The 19,517-nt window shown below is 39.4% G+C and overlaps 1 protein-coding gene across 3 annotated transcripts in view; it reads right to left on the bottom strand.

The window, feature by feature from the left end:
* SH3GL2 (SH3 domain containing GRB2 like 2, endophilin A1) overlaps window positions 1-19,517 on the bottom strand; it is a 201,339-nt gene that overhangs the window by 57,248 nt on the left and 124,574 nt on the right. The window lies entirely within an intron of this gene.

Below are 19,517 nucleotides of genomic sequence, written 5' to 3'. Positions count from 1 at the left end.
AAAGGAGAGAAGTGGCAGAGGTTCCCGCATCACACACATTCCTGGTCTGCCATTTTACCCACAATCTCTAGTATTATAACTTCCTGTGTCCTCTGCTCCTCCAGGGTACATGTAACAGAAAAGGCAGCTACAATAGCTGGAGCATCTCTTCAGAGTAATGTCACTGCATCCCCCACCATCTAAGAGCTAACTTGATTCCTCTTTCCCAATATGCTTTCCAGGTGTGAAAAGAAGCTACTGACTTGATTGTCCCATTTCCGACTGCCTCAATCCACTATGTACCAATAGTTGTATTTCATACTCTTTTATAAATACATCTATGTATGTATATACATACATATATATGTGCTTAAATAGTGCTATATATATATATATATATATATAGCACTTGATAAGCAACAGGAAAATACTTGGCTTTTCTACAGGTTTACAGGGGCTCAAAGTTGTGCATTAAATTGGGGACAGGCTCTAAACACTATTCAAGCATTCCAAACACTAATGGCTTCCTTTTCTTTCAAGTTTCAGCCCAGTGCTTTCCAATCATGTGGGAGACTTGCTCTTAAATGAGATGACTGCTTGCAGAGCACTAATAAAAATATGCCAAAAAGTAAAATGGAAAGGCCACAGGCTGCAATATTCTCTTTTTAACTCTGCACAAGCTTACTAATGTGCTAATGTCAGCACCTCCTGGTCAGTAGTAGGTGGTGAGTTCAGGGACTCTTAGAAGCTGTTCTCTCATTTGTTCAAGTTGGACATGAGAGGAAAGGACAGAGGGATATTTAGAAGGGACAGACTTTCAAGAGGCTGGGTACCCGGGGGGAAAGGTGAAGCCAAATGGATACTAAGAAGGGGGCCCAGTGTCTGCTGTTTTGAAGTCTCTTGTCCTTCAGGTCTGGGAGGTAGGAAAAAAAGAATGAATTAAAATAAAAATTTTAACAGCTTTATTGAGATGTCATTTATATGCTACAATGTTTACTCATTTATAGTATACAATTCAGAGATTTTTAATGTATTTATAGAGTTGTATGATCACCATAATCTAATTTTTTTAACAGTTTCATTGTTCCAAAAAGAAACCTTGTACCCATTAGCATCACTCCCTGGGCTCCTCCCCCAATTTCATTCGATACCCCATCTCTTGACAAGCATTACTCAAATTTCTGTCTCTGCAGATTTATCTATTTTGGACATTTTACCAAAATTAAATCATCTAGTTATGTAGTCTTTTGTGTCTGGCTTCTTTCACTTAGCACAATGTTTGCAAGGTTCTTCCATGTTGCAGCATGTGTCGTTAGTCCATTCCTTTTTACAGCTGATTAACATTCCACTGTATGGAGGTGTAAAGCTACCTCACAGGGCAGTCATGAAGATCACAGAAGGTAACTAAGGGCTCTGTCCACTGTAAAGTACCTCACCAATGCAAAGGATCTGTGTCATTAACCTACAAGCACCACTTAGAGTACTTCCTTAAGAGTCACAAGGTGACATCACATGGAATTTCATGGACATGGTGACAGCAAGGCAGAGGTTTCCAGAAGGCTTTTACCTAGGACGAACTTGTGGTGGAAAGAAGAAACACAAACACATTCCAAAATACAGCCCAGTTAAAGGTTTGAGGGCCATTACCATATACGGCATTATTCCAGAGGAGGATCTTTAAGAGCAAAATGGTATAGCTGTGGATGCTTGTTACTAGAGTTGAATTTATAATTTACATTTCAGAATGTAATGCTATACTGAGAATGCATTTTTCAGAAGTGACCTCTTCTTGTCAAATCAACTCATTTTACCAAAGTTCTGTGGTTTATTGGTTCATGGAGTTAGCAAGAGTGTAAGTAGGAGAAAAAGAAAGGAAAATGAACACATTCAGAAGTCTATACAGTATAGCCTGCTTTTTATGGCAAAATGAGGAATTCCAATTATGATTTTGGGTGAAGGCTGGAGGAAAGGGGAGGTCTGGTCACCCATCAGAAGAGAATCACTGCAGGAGTAAACCTGGAGTGTTGAAGGGAACACACTATCTCACGGGTACTTATGTGTGCTAGAGAGTAGGGAGAAGGGCAGGGATGGGAACCCTGAGTAAGTGGGGGCAAGAGGAACAGACGTGTTAGGGTCAGACAGCCAGGCAGGACCACAGACAGGACTGAACCCCAGGTCCTGATTCCCAGACCCAGTAGAACCTGTTTCCCAGGAAAGGGTCCACTTGGGTTGGCTGTAATCAATAGATGGCAGCAGCATCAGAGGACACTTTAATGGGCAAAAATACTTTAAAACATCGAACTTGTTTTCAATAACTTCATGTGGATAAAAATTCTTACTAAAATTTTCTTGGTCACAAGACTTTTTAAAAATCAATTCGGTTTTACTGCCCTTCAGTAATAAGTCCATAACTTCCTTCCTTCGCCTATATGCCTCCTGAATCACCACCACTGGGTCAACTGTTCTCTCCTATGGGAAGAAGTCCAAACCCCTTGGGGCTCCCACAGCCCCTGGGCCTCACTCTACCCAGCACTTGCTAGACTGCATTTCGTATCATTGTCATCGAGTTGAATGCCTCTCCAACCGTTCAGAGTTCTGGGAAGGCAGTGCGATTTCAGTCTTGCTCATCTCTGTTTCGCGGTGCCTAACGCAGCCCTGGTACACAGCTGGTCGGCAACGTAGGAGCAGAGAAGGCAGGGGAAAAGCACACCAACCTCTACACTAATCTGGTCTGCTTATTTTTTCCTTTAACTTCCTTTTTTTTTTTTTTTTTTTTAAAGATTTTATTTATTTGACAGAGAGAGATACAGCGAGAAAGGGAACACAAGCAGGGGGAATGGGAGAGGGAGAAGCAGGCTTCCCGCAGAGCGGGGAGCCCGATGCGGGGCTCGATCCCAGGACCCCGGGATCATGACCTGAGCCGAAGGCAGATGCTTAACAACTGAGCCACCCAGGCGCCCCCCCTTTAACTTCCTTTTTATATTCAATTCTATTTGCTGATATTTCCCTAAACAATCACTGTAGTTGCCTTGTCTTCTTTCCCCTCTGCCGGCGACAAAGCTTGAAGGCAAAGGTAGATACAGAAAACAGGGTAATTAGCAGTATCTCTGGACACATTCTCTAACAGTACTATCTTAAACGGGGGTTTTTGTTTTGTTTTTATGGTGGCATGACTGTTGACAAAAATCTAATGAAAAGCAGCTGGAGAAAGCAGAGTGAGAGCAAGAGTTGACCTACTCAACACCCACTAAAAACAGGGTGATGGGTATTAAGGAGGGCACGTGTTGTGATGGGTGCTGGGTGGTATACACAACTACTGAATCGTTGAACACAACATCAAAAACTAATGACGTATTATACAGTGGCTAACTGAACATAATAGTAATAAAAAAGATAAACGATAAAGGCAAAAAAATACACAAAACAGAAGGAATCAGACAAAGGCAGCCTTTTATGGGCTTGCTTTCCACCATGGATGCCACGAGAGAATTTGGCTACTTTCTAATATCTGTCATTAATTCATTTGAAAAATACTTGCTGGATGTCTTTTAGGTGTCAGGCACTGAAGATGCAGTGAGGGGGATATGTAAAGGCCCTGAGGAATAGGGGGGTAAGCCTGGCTCTTCCAAGAGGCCGGCAAGAATAAAGGTTAGAGAGGGAAGGAGGAAGCATCCATGATGAAGCTAGAGATGCCAGCCGGACCCACACCCTGCAGACCCTCTTGGACTAAATGAAGACTTTCTTCCTTGGAGCAATGAGGGCGAAACGTGAGAGGATTTATGATTTTATAACATCATGCTAGATATACTTCACACAAAGTCACTCAGTCACATGAGCGCTTGGCATCACAAAGGATGCTGCTTTAGGAAGAGGTCTGATTCCTGGTGTAAGGGCTCTACAACATTTTGCTTTCATCTGCAGGACCACAGAATCGTGACTGTCACAAGTCTGGCGTGCACAAGAGAACATATGGCTTCTCTCTGGAAGAAGTCCTGCATGCATCAAGTCCCAAATTTGCTAATGAAAACATCCTGTTCTCTAAGTAGGCTTAGAAAATAAAACATATTATGTATATATATAGTTGTTGTTCTTTTGTTTGGGTTTTGGTTCCCCTCCCTACACAGCACATGAAAACCCACAGTAGGACTTAATTTTCTGAAACCTAAAAGAAATTTTTCAATGAATTATTTTATAGTTTCCTACAAACTGTGTTTCTCTTGAGTGAATTACCACCTACTCTTACATAATATTTCCTAACTTAGAGTATGTATCAGCCTGTCATTTAAAGCTTAGGAGATTATCTTTAGCAAAGCAGAAGGTCTTAGATACCACACGACTGCTGGAAGAGAAAGTTATATTGTGAAGTACAAAAAAAAAAAAAAAAAGAAAGAAAGAAAGAAATGGAGAGAAAGTATCCTGCTATTTAATTACTATGGTGCATCTTCTCTACTAGTTAAATCCAGGCACCTCTCTTTTATTCTCATAACGAATTAATTCCACTCAAATAGATATGATGAACATGCCTAGATAGAAATTGGGTTTTAAGCACTGCGAGAAACAGGATCCCAAAGAAAAATTGAAAGTCAAAGAGGAAGACTAGTTTCACAGAGAAAGCCAGCACATTATTTCAAACTCCAAAATGTAAATACCCATATAAAAGCCACTTGGCCTTTTAAAAGCTAGCATTTTTTTGCCCTATTTGTTATGGATACTTTTAAATAAATAAAACGTCACAAATATAATCTAAGCTCCTTTTATGCTCTGTGCCCCCCGAGATATTACTGTCCTTCCCAAATGACAGTTTTGTTCTTCTACAGCCCGTGTGTCTCTTTGTTTGGAGATCCCCAAAGCAGTTGCTGGGACCCGGATAAAGGAGCAATGGTCCCACCAAGCAGAGGGGGGGAGTGGGCAGGGGCAGAGAAAGGCAAGGCCAAAGGTGTGTTCTGAGCTGGAGCTTGGCAATGTGGCTTGATCCTGAAGGATCCCTGTGAGAAGCCATGCAGTACTGCTCCCTGGAAGAACCGTAAGGAAGCTCAGGCAGTCATGTGACTCATGTTCCCCTTGGTCAAAGGCTGCCTACAGGTGCTTTAACTGATATGTCACGCAACACACAGGAAAAGCCAAAAATTCCAAGACTGAGAAGAAAGTGCTAGGGCACAAAGGTTGGAGGTGGGATGCTGGACCTGTCCACCCAGGCTAGGCTGAGGGGATGTGAATCTCGGCATACAGAACATATGTATAGGAGCCAGTAACATTTTTAGGAAAGTGGAAAACAGAAATAGTTAGCACTTGAAAGTCAGTGTTACAGGCTGAATATCTGTGTCCCCCCCCAAATTCATGTTGAAATCCTAGCCCCCCTATGTGGTCAGTATTAGAAGGTGGGGCCTATGGGAGGTGATTAGATCATGAGGACAGAGCCCTCATGAAACCGATTGGTGCTCTTATAAAAGAAACACCCGAGAGTTCCTTTGCCCCTTCTACCATGCAGGGACACAGTAAGAATATGAGTTCTATAAACTAGAAAAAAACTCATCAGACGCCAAATCTTGGGCTTCCAGCCTCCAGAACTATGAGAAATAAATTTTTGCCATGTATAAGCCACCCAGTCTATGGCATTTTGTTATAGCAGCCCAATGGGCTAAGGAAATCAGATATATTCTATGACACACATTTTTTTTTTAATTAAATCATTCTTCTTTTATATAGCAAATTTTCTTTCAAAATTCAAAGCTTCCCTTGGAGGTCTGACCTGCTATGGAGAAAAGTCATAATCAGTTTCCCCTCCCTCCCTCCCTTTTTTGTATTTACAACATTCTGAAAATATAAAAATCATTCTCAGCTTGTAAATTGTTCAAACACAGGCCATGGGTCAGATTTCGCCCACAAGACACAGTTTGCTGACACCTATAGCGTAGTATCCATTAACAATATAAAGACCTATTTTCTTTTTTTGACATATATATGGTATCTCACTGTACATTATCCCTCTATAATTTCTTACACATGAAATTTATACAATATGCTGTAGGTAAACCATTCGCTTTAACTGGATATTATGTTCTACTGTAAGAATATATCAAAATTTGTTTATACATGGGTACCTGGGTGGCTCAGTCGTTAAGCGTATGCCTTCGGCTCAGATCATGATCCCAGGGTCCTGGGATCGAGCCCCGCATCGGGCTCCCTGCTCCACAGGAAGCCTGCTTCTCCCTCTCCCACTCCCCCTGCTTGTGTTCCCACTCTCGCTGTGTCTCTCTCTGCTTTCTGTCAAATAAATAAATAAATAATCTTAAAAAATGTGTTTATACATTTCCTTAGTGATATATATTTAGGTTGTTTTATGTTTTTCACTATTACAAACAATGCAGCAATAAGCACCCCTTTGTGAGTGCCTCCTGCTACATCAGGAAGAGTTTTAAGATAAATGCCTCGAAGTGAAATTACTGTGTCACAAAGTATGTGAGTACATGAATCTTCAACTTGGTTACTCTCCAAAGTAGTTACATCAATTTACAGCCCCACCTGCAGTGTAGCAAAATTCCTATTTCTCCACATCTTCCTCAATATTGTTTCACAGGTTTCTTAATTTTTGCAAATCTGATGGTTATTAATTTATATCACATCACTGTTTTAATTTCCATATTCCTGATTACCAGAGAAGTTGCATATCCTTTCACACTAACTGATCTTCTGTGATTCTTATTCTATAAAATGTACATTATGCCCCTATTTATTATTATTACTATTTTTTTTTTTTTTGCTAGTGAGGTTGGCTCTATTATGGGGTTCTCTTTTCTTATGTTATGTAGTGGTTTTTCATACCCCTTTTATTTTTAAAAGTTCTGGCTGGCTGTTACTGGGCTGAGTCAGGAGAGCCTAGACCTATTTCCACACCCAGGAGGTCCCAAAGTACTGAAATCCCCATTACATGTATCACTCCCTTTGGGTAAATATAAACATATCACTTGAAAAGTATGGTATTCATCCATTCATTCATCCATTCACTCATTTGCAGACATTTATTATTTGTTATGAAGTGGCATTCACAGTTCTAACAACAGGGAACATAAAGACAAAAGAAAGCTTAAACTAATGAGCATAAACAACTACAGTGAAGGATTAGTCATCAGATGAGCTAAATGTCATTTAACTTGGAACACAGCCTTGAAAAAATAAAAAAAAAGAGCATGTGATGAGAGTTCTACTCTGGGTGGATATGGCCAAGAACATGGGGGTTCCCTCTTCCCAGCAGCTAATCTAGGGATATGGCTTCACGTGACAGGGACCAGCTGCCTGTGCCTCTCATTCCTCCACCCCCAGCCCCCCCACTGCCGAAACACAGAGCTGGGCGGGGGCTGCTAAGACCATTACATCTCCCCTCCCCCACTCAGTTCCCATTTGTAGGGCAGGGCTCTGCCTCAAGAGCAACAAGTTGAGAATAATGGGGCCCCAACTGCCCCAATTCTAGCTCACTCCTAGAATATAGAGATTGTACACTGAGAGAAGCAAGCTAGAAGACCAGGGGCCACCCAGTGCCTGCTTGTAGAGAAGGACTGACCCTCTGGGAGAAGCAGGCTGCTGCCTCTGCCCAAAGCTCTACCGCAGGGGCACGGATGTTCTGCTCAGGAGGAGAGGCAGGCCCTAACTACAGAGAGCTCCACCACACTGAAGAGTCTGACTTCATCCATGCCTAAGGACGCTCTCAAAAACAATGGAGATTCTGATGGCAAACAATTAATTACATGGGGGCTAGTAGCTTCACAGTATCAGTAGAACAAAGTGAACCAGCCATAAGTTCAATAGAGAGCGCCTGAGAGACATCCAAGAAGAGTCCTCCTGAGATCACACATATCCCTGAGGGGCCAGAAGGTCAAGAACACATCCTAGGCTGAACCCCCTCAGGAGTAACCATAGTGGTATATAGAATAGACATAAAAAAATTCCCCAAGTTATACCACAGGTCCATCAGCAAAATGTGGAAGCCTTACTGACTAAAAGGGGCTAAAGCACAACCTTTTGCCAACACTGGCTGAGCAATAAACCACTCTAACCTCAGAGGAAGTCAGGAAGTCAGATGTAATAAAAATACATTCATCCCTCATGGCCTTTTCCAGAGCTGCACCCATTTAGGAGAGACTAGAGGAAAGACCTCTGAACTACCAGACTTAAAGCGGGAGGAAACTGTGAATTCCCTGAACTGTGAGAGCAGTGTACAAGCCAAACACAAACTCAAATGGCGAAGACAGCTTAAACACAAATGATCAATAAATGATGTATGTAGGGGCGGCTGGTTGGCTCAGCATGCGACTCTTGATCTCAGGGTCATGAGTTCAAGCCCCACACTGTGCATGAACCCTACTTAAAATAACTAACTAACTAACTAAATAAATAAATAGGGAAATAAAAAAGGAAAAAGACAGGCAATAGAAACTTACAGGGGCCCAGAAGTTGAATTAACAGAGACCTGAAAGCAGCCTTTATAAATCTATTCAGAGAATTAAAGGAAACCATACTTACAGAAGTGAAGGAAGCCACGATGGCAATGTCTCATCAAATAGAGAGTATCAATAAAAAGAAATTATGAAAAAGAACCAAATGGACATTCTGGAGTCAAAAAAAAAAAAAACAACAGTAATTGAAATGAAGAATTCACAAGAGTAACTAAGTAGCAGATTTGAACTGGCAGAAGGAGCAATCCGCAAACATGATAACATGAATAGAATGGCTAAGCAATCCAAAGGACAGAAGGAGAAAAAGAATGAACAAAAATAAATAAACACAGTCTCAGAAAGGTGGAACACTATTAAGTGTACAACATAATCATAATGAAAATACCAGAAGAGAGAGACAGGAACAGAAACTTCCCGAGTCTGATGAAAAACATTAATCTACCCTTCTACAAAGCTCAATGAACTGCAAGTAGAGTAAATGCAAAGAGAACCATTTTCAGTCTCATCAAAATGTTGAAAGCTGGGCGCCTGGGTGGCTCAGTCAGCTAAGTGTCTGCCTTCGGCCTGGGTCATGGTCCCGGGGTCCTGGAATCGAGTTCCGCATCGAGCTCCCTGCTCAGCAAGGAGTCTGCTTCTCCCTCTGTCCCTCCCCTCCTCATGCTCTTTCCCTCTGTAATAAATAAATGAAATCTTTAAAAAAAAAAAAAAGTTGAAAGCCAAAGGTAAATTGCCCAAATAAATAAGAGAAAAACAACTTGTTCAATGGAACCACAGTAAAATTAACAGCTTACTTCTCATCAAAAACAATGGGAGCCAGAGTGCTGAAAGAAAAATCAGGAAAGGGCGCCTGGGTGGCTCAGTTGGTTGAGCGACTGCCTTCGGCTCAGGTCATGATCCTGGAGTCCCGGGATCGAGTCCCACATCGGGCTCCCTGCTCAACAGGGAGTCTGCTTCTCCCTCTGACCCTCACCCCTCTCATGTGCTCTCTCTCTCTCTCTCTCATTCTCTCTCAAATAAATAAATAAAATCTTTAAAAAAAATGGTTTAAAAAGAAAAAAAGAAAAATCAGGAAAAGATATGGACATTTTGATTGTGAAGAGAAACACCCCCCAAAAACATACTTGAAAATGGTCTTCATAGGTAATAGGAATTCTCAGGCAAATTGAGGAAGAATGTGGAAGAATTACCACAGCAAAGTCATGCTGAGAAAATATGAAGGAAAATATAGATTTCAGTTGTTGAATGATTTTATCTGAAAGCTGCCTTTTTATTGAAGTTAGAGAAAATCTCCCATATACATGGTTTGAATGTTTATGAGAAGTCAACAGCTCTTTCATCTTCAACAGACTGTTGAGATACATTTCTCAACTAAATCTGTCAGTGAGCCATCTGTATTTAAGTTGAGGTATGAAAGATATATAGAATCATTTGTTAGTTTTCAGAAAGGATTCACTGAATTATTATTAACAGCTTATAAACGTGAGCCATGTGGGTGATACTGAAGGTAAAAGTAATGTGAGACCAATTATATAAGACAACAAAAAATTTATTCATTCATATTTTTAATAAAGATTTTATTTATTTATTTATTTAGAAAAAGAGACAGTGTGCATGTGTGTGCATGAGCGGGGAGAGAGGTAGAGAGAAAGGGAGAGAGAATCTCAAGCAGGCTCCATCCCCAGCACATGGAGTCTGACACAGGGCTCGATCCCAGGACCCTGAGGTCACGACCTGAGCTGAAACCAAGAGTTGGATGCTTAACTGACTGAGCCAGCCAGGTGCCCCACTCATATTTTTTATTGGAAATGTAAGATTTCAAGGTTTGTAAAAATAGTGGGTACAGTAAGAAGAAATGCTATAAGGCTCCCTAAACACTGATTATTGGTGCTACAAAAGAATATATAAGATGAGAATTTTAGGATACATTATAAAAACCTTGGTACAGAAATAACACAAATGAAATCCACAAAGACCATTTATTTATACCACTGCAATAAGTTGCTTTGGCTCTCAGTAAACAGTATATTTTTTTATTGTCTTCTGAGTGTTCTAAATGAGCTTTTACTGTTGAATGCTATTTATCTTTTATAATAAAGGCAAATTTACCAATCAGGCACTGGTGATTTAGGTAAAAGACATCTGTGAGAGAAAGAGAGCATGGGCATTAGTCAAGCTGAGATAATGAGCTAACTCGAAGAACCTGCTAATTGTGTTTAGTGTGCCCTGGGTATGCATCTCTCAGCTACATCTACTAGTTCCTCCTGGAAGCCTAGTTGTTATAATCAGATACAGACATAAATTACACAAAAGAAAATGGCCAATTTACAAAGACAATAAGAGGTGATAGTAGCAGTCCCATCGGACAGGGAAGGGAGGTGACCTGTAGGTGTCTAAATCCTGATGAGCCATCTGATAACCGAAGGAATTTTTGTAAACCAGCATTTTACTGCACATTCAAAATTACAATTACAAATAGAAAACCAAATAAATATTCCAAAAGGAAATGAATGTTCTAATGGCATGGAGAAAATGTTTTCTCCTGAATAATGGATATTAACTGTATTCAACAAGATCTTGTCCAGCAGGGAGAAGGTAACAGCCACATACCTATAAGAACCTGTAAGTTGAAAATGCATATAGGAAAAACTGTCAATTGTTCAAGAGTGGAGACAAAGAAAGCTCACTAAATAGAAGATTTTCATAATCACTATGATCAGGACTGGTGCAGATCAGGTCTGAGGTTAACTTAGATAAACAGAGGAAGCCTGAAAAGCCACACTTCCTGGGTTCTAATCCTCCCACTTCCTGGTTATATCATCTTGGGCAGGTGTTTCACTTTGTCAATACCCTCTGATTCCTCATCTAAAAAACAGTCTACAGATTGTACTTCCAAGGGGATATGGAACTGGGTAGAGAGGGAGTGAATCCTTAGCTATTATTATAGTGTTCTATGTGCATCTTGGGCTACATTACATTTGACTAGGATTAAGAGTGTCACTAAAAACCCTATGCAGACTATCACTTCATAAGAACTGCTTTTTCCAGTGCCCTGGGTGGCTCAGTTGTTAATTGTCTGCCTTTGGCTCAGGTCACGATCCCGGGGTCCTGGGATTGAGCCCCGCATCGGGCTCCCTGCTCGCATCGGGCTCCCTGCTCGGCAGGAAGCCTGCTTCTCCCTCTCCCACTCCCCCCGCTTGTGTTCCCTCTCTCGCTGTGTCTCTCTCTGTCAAATAAATAAAATCTTTAAAAAAAAAAAAAAAAGAACTGCTTTTTCCTCTTAAAAGGGTCAGAAAATCTGGCCCATCTTAAGCAGAGCATTCAAAAATAAACTACCAATGGGGGCTCCTGGGTGGCTCAGTCTGTTAAGCGTCTGCCTTTGGCTCAGGTCATGATCCCAGAGTCCTGGGATCGAGTCCCACGTCGGGCACCCTGCTCAAAGGGGAGTCTGCTTCTCCCTCTGCCTGCCGCTCTGCCTCCTTGTGCTCTGTCTCTCTGTCAAATAAATAAAATCTTTAGAAAAAAAAAAAAAAAACCCACACGGAGCTCCCTACTCAGCAGGGAGCCTGCTTCTCCCTCTCCCTCTGCAGCTCCCCATGCTTGTACTCTCTTGCTCACACTGTCAAATAAATAAATAAAACCTTTATATATAAATAAATAAAAATAACTACCAACGAAGTATTTATATTTTGCGGTACTTTTTCTGGTTGCTGCCTCTACTGCTTTCCTCCATTGATACATTCATTGCAACGATCATTAATGCATCAGAGATATATCAATGCAGAAAGGTCTGCTAACTTTTGGACTGCTGTTCACCATCCCTATTCAAGAGACCTTCAATCTTCTTATTGTAGACTTTTAATATAGGTAGAAATTTGCTTTGTCTTTTTCCCACTTAAGTCTGAATTATGGTTTAGTAATATGAAATATCCTTTATATTGTTGTGTTTGAGGGTCCATGCCCTCCAGAGTGGTTATAAACATTAAATTAGCTTAAATGTGTGAAGGCATTTTGAACAGTGCCTAATACTCAGTGAGTGCTTTAAGTGTTGGTTATGACTTTAATCATTCTTATTTGATTATTATATATTATTGTAACCATTTTATTGTCAATGCAGACAGGTAAGGTAGAGAGCGTCTGGCTCTAATTCTGCCTCATTATCTCTGTGCTAAGAGATCATCTGGGACCACAGAGGTAAGATGCCTAAGCATTACTTTTGACATCACTGCCCTATATCATGGTCTTTATTTTCTTACTGGTAGTCAAAACCACAAATGCATACTGAGGAACAAGGATATAAGTGAGCACATGTGAAAATACACTTTTTTCCTTACATCAGCTAAAAAAGGACTAGGAAATTTAAGAGAAACTTTCCCAAGAAACTAAGAAACAGACAACAGACTGGTTAAGCAAAATTTGGTATCTTCATTTAAGGAACGCACAGCTACTTAAAATAAAGGAAAAGATATTCATTACATGTTGTAAAGTGAAAATACATCAGGCTTAAAACGTAGGATCCTGTTAAAAAATATACATACAGAAAATCTAAATGAGAAGACTAAGTCCTCTAAATATCAAAACTATCTCTGGTGAGAGAATTATAAATTATTTAATTTCTTTCCTTCTATTTGTTTATGCTTTTCATAATGAATGTATATTACTTTTATAATCCTAAAAGAAAGCCTGAAATAATCAAGTTCCATGGAAGCCACTGGATGTGGCCATTTCAATGCGAATTTCCCAAGTCAGATAAGGGGTCTGGTGGGTCTGCATTTAGGAGCCAAAATCCAGGCAGTCAATCCAAGCCGCCAATCTCAGGGGCTAAACAGAGATGTAGAACCCAAGCAAATTAGCAAGAAAGGAAGTGCTAGAAGCCTCATAAAGAAGTGACCACTGCAGCTTGACACACAGACCTCATTTGGTTACCAGCCTGATCTTCCAATAAAACTTCCCACCTCTGATCTGCCATGGTTATTCACTGAAAAGCACATTGCCATTCAATCTCATCAAAATGTTTCTTCTTGAAGACAACGTAGCAACTACTGTAGCAAACGTTAACTGTATACATTGAACACATTTTGGAGGCTTACCTATGAAGGGGTCATGGTATAAGTGGATGTCATGGCTCATACATTTATAACTACCAGTTTGGATTGCTGTACATCTTTAATTCCTCAGGCTATGGGGCTTTTTTAAAAGTAAAATGTAGAAAACTGAGTATTAAGTCCTTTATCTTTATTTCTCACATTCCCTCATATTTTAGGTGAAAAACACCTACAGACATCAAAAAATGCTAGGAAGTAAATTTCTTGTTTGATTGTCTTTTCTCCACTCTGAAGAGTCAGAAGATCATGCAATTAATTCATCTTCAGGTTAATCTCTTTGTTGTGTTATGTCTTGGTACCAAGTTAATTTTCTTTTTTTTGCGAAATGAGATTATACTAAAATTATAATTTTAAAACCAGCAGAATAAATTAAAACATCTTTCATTATACTGATAAATTACAAATTCATATCTACCTTGTCAATGATGATTTTGTTTGTTTGGGTCAACTATAACTTTATAAATAGGATATTCAACGTATTAAAAATATATGGGAGTTTCTGTAAATAAGTAATAAAAAAAGAAATTCTACTTATCAAAAAGACATGCAATTTATAGCTTATTAGCGCAGGTGGAACAAGAAATGAAGTGCAGAAAAGATTCTCCACATAGTACTATAGTTTAAATATTGGTAAGTACAAGAGCATTCAAACTTTCCAATGCACAGGGGAAGACATGTGTCTGATTCCAGAAGCTGAACTTTATATTTCAGGTAAGATCTTGTTCTCTCTTCATATTTATAATTTGTCCTAAATTTGGCAGATCATGAAAACATTGATTGGAAATAGTCTTGGAAACAGTTCCTTTGGTCTAGAAATAGTTAACTCACATTTACAGTGCTATAGCTGTAGAGTTTGGAATCTTAGTTAGCTTAGCCACTCTGGAAAGTAAGTAACATTCAGCATATTTAACGCTAGGACAGGACGAAGTAACATTTGTCATGACTATGGGAAGGTACTTGATTTCCCATTAGTTTTCCCAACAGCCCTGAAGAATAGGTAGATTGTATCATTCAGATTATACTCAGGAAGTTTAAAAGCAACCTACTCAAAGTCCTATAGCTACTCTGACTAAACCAGGGTACACAGGTATCTTCAGGCTATACTGAAGATTCTTTGAGAACAAAAACTATGTAACTCATCTTTTTGACTCCTCAGGATATAAATTCCTGATAACAAGTAGACCCTCGAAGTTGGTGGAGGCAAGGATGGAAGAACACATACAGCATCAAAAACAAGACAAGACTGGGCGCCTGGGTGGCTCAGTCAGTTAAGCCTCTGCCTTCAGCTCAGGTCATGATCTCAGGGTCCTGGGATCAATCCAGGCATAACATCAGGCTCCTTGCTTAGTGGGAAGCCTGCTTCTCTCTCTCCCTCTGCCCCCCGTCCTGCTCATGCTTGCTCTCTCTCTCAAATAAATAATCTCTTAAAAAAAAAAAAAAAGGCAGCAAGACAAGAAGATGTACTTCCCTCACATCACAGGCTCACTCCCCCACCAATGTTTCTCAAAGCAGGTCCCACCTGTACTAGAATTTCCAGAAACTAACTTCAAGACAACTGCAGCTCACCAACCCCCAATACCCACCAAATGGCTAAATCAGAATATTTGGAGGTGGGGTCTTAGGAATCTGCATTTTTAACATTTTCCCCAAGTGTAAGAAATGCTGCCACATTGTATGTCCTCCTAAACCCCAACCTCAGCAGCATTAATATATAGTTCTTCCTCTTACATTGTTGGCAATATAATAACATGCTTTAAAAATCACAAGGAGAAGCTCTAACACCCTGTGAGGGAGGCAAAGAGTGACCCAGTGCTACAGAATCACGATATCTGAATTTTGCCAACACTTTCTTCTGCAAGTGGTTTTCTGTTTCTCCATATGTTAAGTACTGAAGTATTATCATTGCCATCTAGAGTTTTGAAGTGTGAAACAATAAAGCAGCAGTAGGGATTTACAGAACCCCTAGCTTACAAGATCTGAATTCACATAAAAATTCACTGGGTACAACTTGTCTTTTATGAGAGCTGAGCCCAAATAATCTGCAGTAGCAGGAGGAGAAGTGAACTTATTGGCAGGGTTTACCTCCTACGGGCACCATCACATATCAAAACTCATTAAGTATGTGGAACCCAGGGATTTCAAACAGAACTTCAAAATTGAAAAGGTCAGAGGCATAACATACTTCGGGAAAAAATAATGGGGACAGATCAGCTGTTGATACATCTTTGCCTACTGCTAATAATGATAATACCAAACACATTTATAGTCCTTTTATAGTGTATAGACTATACTTCGAATATCTTAATTAACTTGATCTTCCCTAAAATCCTGGGCCAGGCCCAGCATACCCTTCATACTTCCATTTATAGGCACTTTTATCTCTGTGCTGCCTCATTTGAATTCCCTTCCCCCACTGAATTTCTGGAAGGCAGAGAAAGCATATTCTCTTCTGCATCCTTAGCATCTGGCATGGTATCTGACTCATTAAAGAAGGCACTCATAGACACAAGAATCCGTTTTTTGTTGTTTTTTTTTTTAAGCAAATACCACATTCTAGAAATGAGACAACTGAGACTGACCGAGATCAAGAGATATTTATCCTGGAGAGATGAATGGGGAAGGAAGCAAGCAAGAAGTCCTCAAACATGAGTGGGACTATTGTGTGGAAAGGGATTAGACTAATTTCACATGACATCACCAGACAAATTTAGATGGAGGTAAGCAAAGCAGGAGATGGACTCCAGCTCATATTAAAAAGAAGTTTCTAACCATGAAAAACATCTAAAATAGAAAATGTATTCCTCAAAAAGGAGAGTTGCCCAAAATGTGAAAGTATAGGTGAGACTGTACAAAAAGGGTTGTAAGCATCAGTGAGACGATTGGCCACAAAAACCTATAAAGTTCCATCCAACTAGCAGGCTCCATGCGTCTGTCTTGGGACAGCTTACACAGGCTGGTTATGGATAGAAAGAGAATGAGACCCTCAGCCTTCTATCACTACTTCCATTGGATGCATTTAAAGATCATTTAGCTCATAGGTTCTGACAATTCAAATCAGACTAATTCCAGAGCAAGATAGAGTAAGTAAGGGCTGATTTATCCTCCTGTCTGAAACCAACCAACCAAACAACCAACCATATAATATGTATGTATACATGTATGTGTGTGTGTGTGTATGTGTGCGCATACACATGTGTGAGAGAAACAACAGTTTTCAAGACTGGGCATCAGGAAATGAAAGACATTCATCCCTCACTAGTAGGAAACAAGTGAGAAGGGCCCTATAGCTGTCCTCACTTGCTGCCGTGAGAGATTTTCTAGACCACAATGCAAAGAGCTTCACACAGGTGAAGCTTCAGAGAGCAGTGTCTAAGGATAGACCAAGATGGCTAGAATTTGTAAGACCGACTACCAGAGTGGCAAGAACTGCATAGATGCACAGGGAAAATACCTCACAGGTCTACAGAGAGTCCTCTTGACTAGTCAGCAGAAAACTGATCAACATACACATGTGAGGATACTAACCAAGAATACTAAAAGAACTATCCAAGGAGATCAGAGGGAATAGTACCCAACATTCACACAAAGCCACAAAGCCAGGAATACTGCCTATTCTCACCAGACATACTGGAAAACCATAACTGACCCATAGTGTAGTATTCAGAAAGGTGAGTGATTCATTTCAATAGTGGGAAGTAAGATGCTTTAGTTATAAACTAAACATTGCACTGCTCCTCCCCAGCAAGTCTAAAAAGCAATATGCAAAAGGATAAAACCATTTCTATGTAATTAAGCTACATCCCAGAACCAAGTTGAAGAATTCTTATAGAATAAAAATATTCAGCACTTAATACGGTAAAATTCACAATATCACACAACCATGCAAAGAAGCAAAAATTTAAAAAATCCATAATGAGAAAAACCAACCAATTAAATCCAACTCAAAACTGACAGAGATGATAAAATTGACAAAGATATTAAAACAATTATAACTATATTCCATATGTTCAAAAGTTAAATAAAGACATATATGCAAATCACTGGGTACAACTAGTGATGAAAACTATAATGTCTGAGATGAAAAATTAACAATAGGAGATACTGCAGGGGAAAAAATTAGTGGAAATGAAAACATAGCAATTGAAAGTATCTAAAAATGAAACACAGAGAAAAAAATGAATCTAAAAAACCAAAGAGAAAGGAGCATCAATGAGCTGTGTGACGAGTTCAAGTGAGTGTAAGTTCACAATGTCACAGGTGATTTTAGTTCATGAACGAGAGGAGAGTTTGGGTGTGGCAGAGAAAAGATCTGAAGAATGACTGAAATTTTTCTAAACTTTAGGAAAAGTATAAACCCATAAATCCAAGAAGTTCAGTGAACCCTAAATATAAGAAAATAAAGAAACCTGGGCCAAAGTAAATCATAATCAAATTGCTCAAAACGAGTAATCAAGAAATCTTAAAAGAGGAAAAAAGCCATGTGACATACAGAAGATCCAAATTTCTGAATGACAACATAAACAACAGAAAGCAAAGAATGTGGAGCAGCATCTTTAAAGTAGTAAAAGAAAAAAATTGTCAACCAAAAATTCTTTATCCAGTGAAAACAACTTTCAAAAGCAAAGGCAACATATTTTCAGACATATGAAAACTGAAATAATTTATTACCACAAGAGCCACACTAGAAGAAATGTTAAAGAAGATACAGGGAAAAACAAAATGATACCAGATGGAAATGTGAATCTACATGAAAAATGAAGAGCATAAAAAATGCTACACAGTTAAATACATGATTTTTGCCCTTATTAAAATGTATTTAAAAGATAAATGATTTTTTAAACAAAAATAATAACTATGTGCCTTGGGGATTATAATACAACTAAAAGTAAAATATATGACAATAATAATATAAAGTGCAAGATGGGAAGACAGGAAGCACACTGCTGTAAGGTTCTTATACTATACATAAAATAGTAAATATCACTTGAAGGTAGACCATGATAAATTAAAGATGGATATGGTACACCACCTAAAGCAACCACTAAAATAACAAAACAAACACATATGGCCAATAAAACAAGGGAGATAAATTCAAATCATAAAAATAATCCAAAATAGGAAAAAAAAAAGAGGAAAAGAAAGGACAGATGGAATAGAAAGTAGCAAGATGATATAGTTAAACCTAAAGATATCATAAACACATTAAATGTAAATGGTCTAAGCACCTCCAATTAAAAGGTAGAGATTGTCAGATGGCATAAAAGAATAAAGCACAATATTTGCTTATGAGAAACACACTTTAAACATAAGGACACTAATAAGTTAAAAATAAAAGGACAGAGGGAAGCAAGGGCAAAAATGAACTATTGGGACCTCATCAAGATAAAAAGCTTTTGCACAGCAAAAGAAACAGTCAAAAAAACCAAAAGACAACCGACAGAATGGGAGAAGATAATTGCAAATGACGTATCAGATAAAGGGCTAGTATCCAAAATCTATAAAGAACTTCTTAAACTTAAACACCCAAAGAACAAATGATCCAATCAAGAAATGGGCAGAAGACATGAACAGACATTTTTCCAAAGAAGACATCCAAATGACCAACAGACACATGAAAGAGTGCTCAAAATCGCTCAGCATCAGGGAAATCCAAATCAAAACCTCAATGAGATATCACCTCACACCAGTCAGAATGGCTAAAATTAACAAGTCAGGAAACGACAGATGTTGGCGGGGATGCAGAGAAAGGAAAACCCTCCTACACTGTTGGTGGGAATGCAAGCTGGTGGAGCCACTCTGGAAAACAGTATGGAGATTCCTCAAAAAGTTGAAAATAGAGCTACCATATGATCCAGCAATTGCACTACTGGGTATTTACCCCAAAGATACAAATGTAGGGATCCGAAGGGGTACGTGCACCCCGATGTTTATAGCAGCAATGTCCACAATAGCCAAACTGTGGAAAGAGCCAAGATGTCCATCGACA

The sequence above is a fragment of the Leptonychotes weddellii genome, chromosome 14, assembly GCF_054177405.1.
Source record: "Leptonychotes weddellii isolate Sample4059 chromosome 14, ASM5417740v2, whole genome shotgun sequence".
NCBI lineage: Eukaryota > Metazoa > Chordata > Mammalia > Carnivora > Phocidae > Leptonychotes > Leptonychotes weddellii.
Note: the sequence above shows the minus strand (reverse complement) of the source record. Positions and strands in the feature narration are given on the sequence as shown.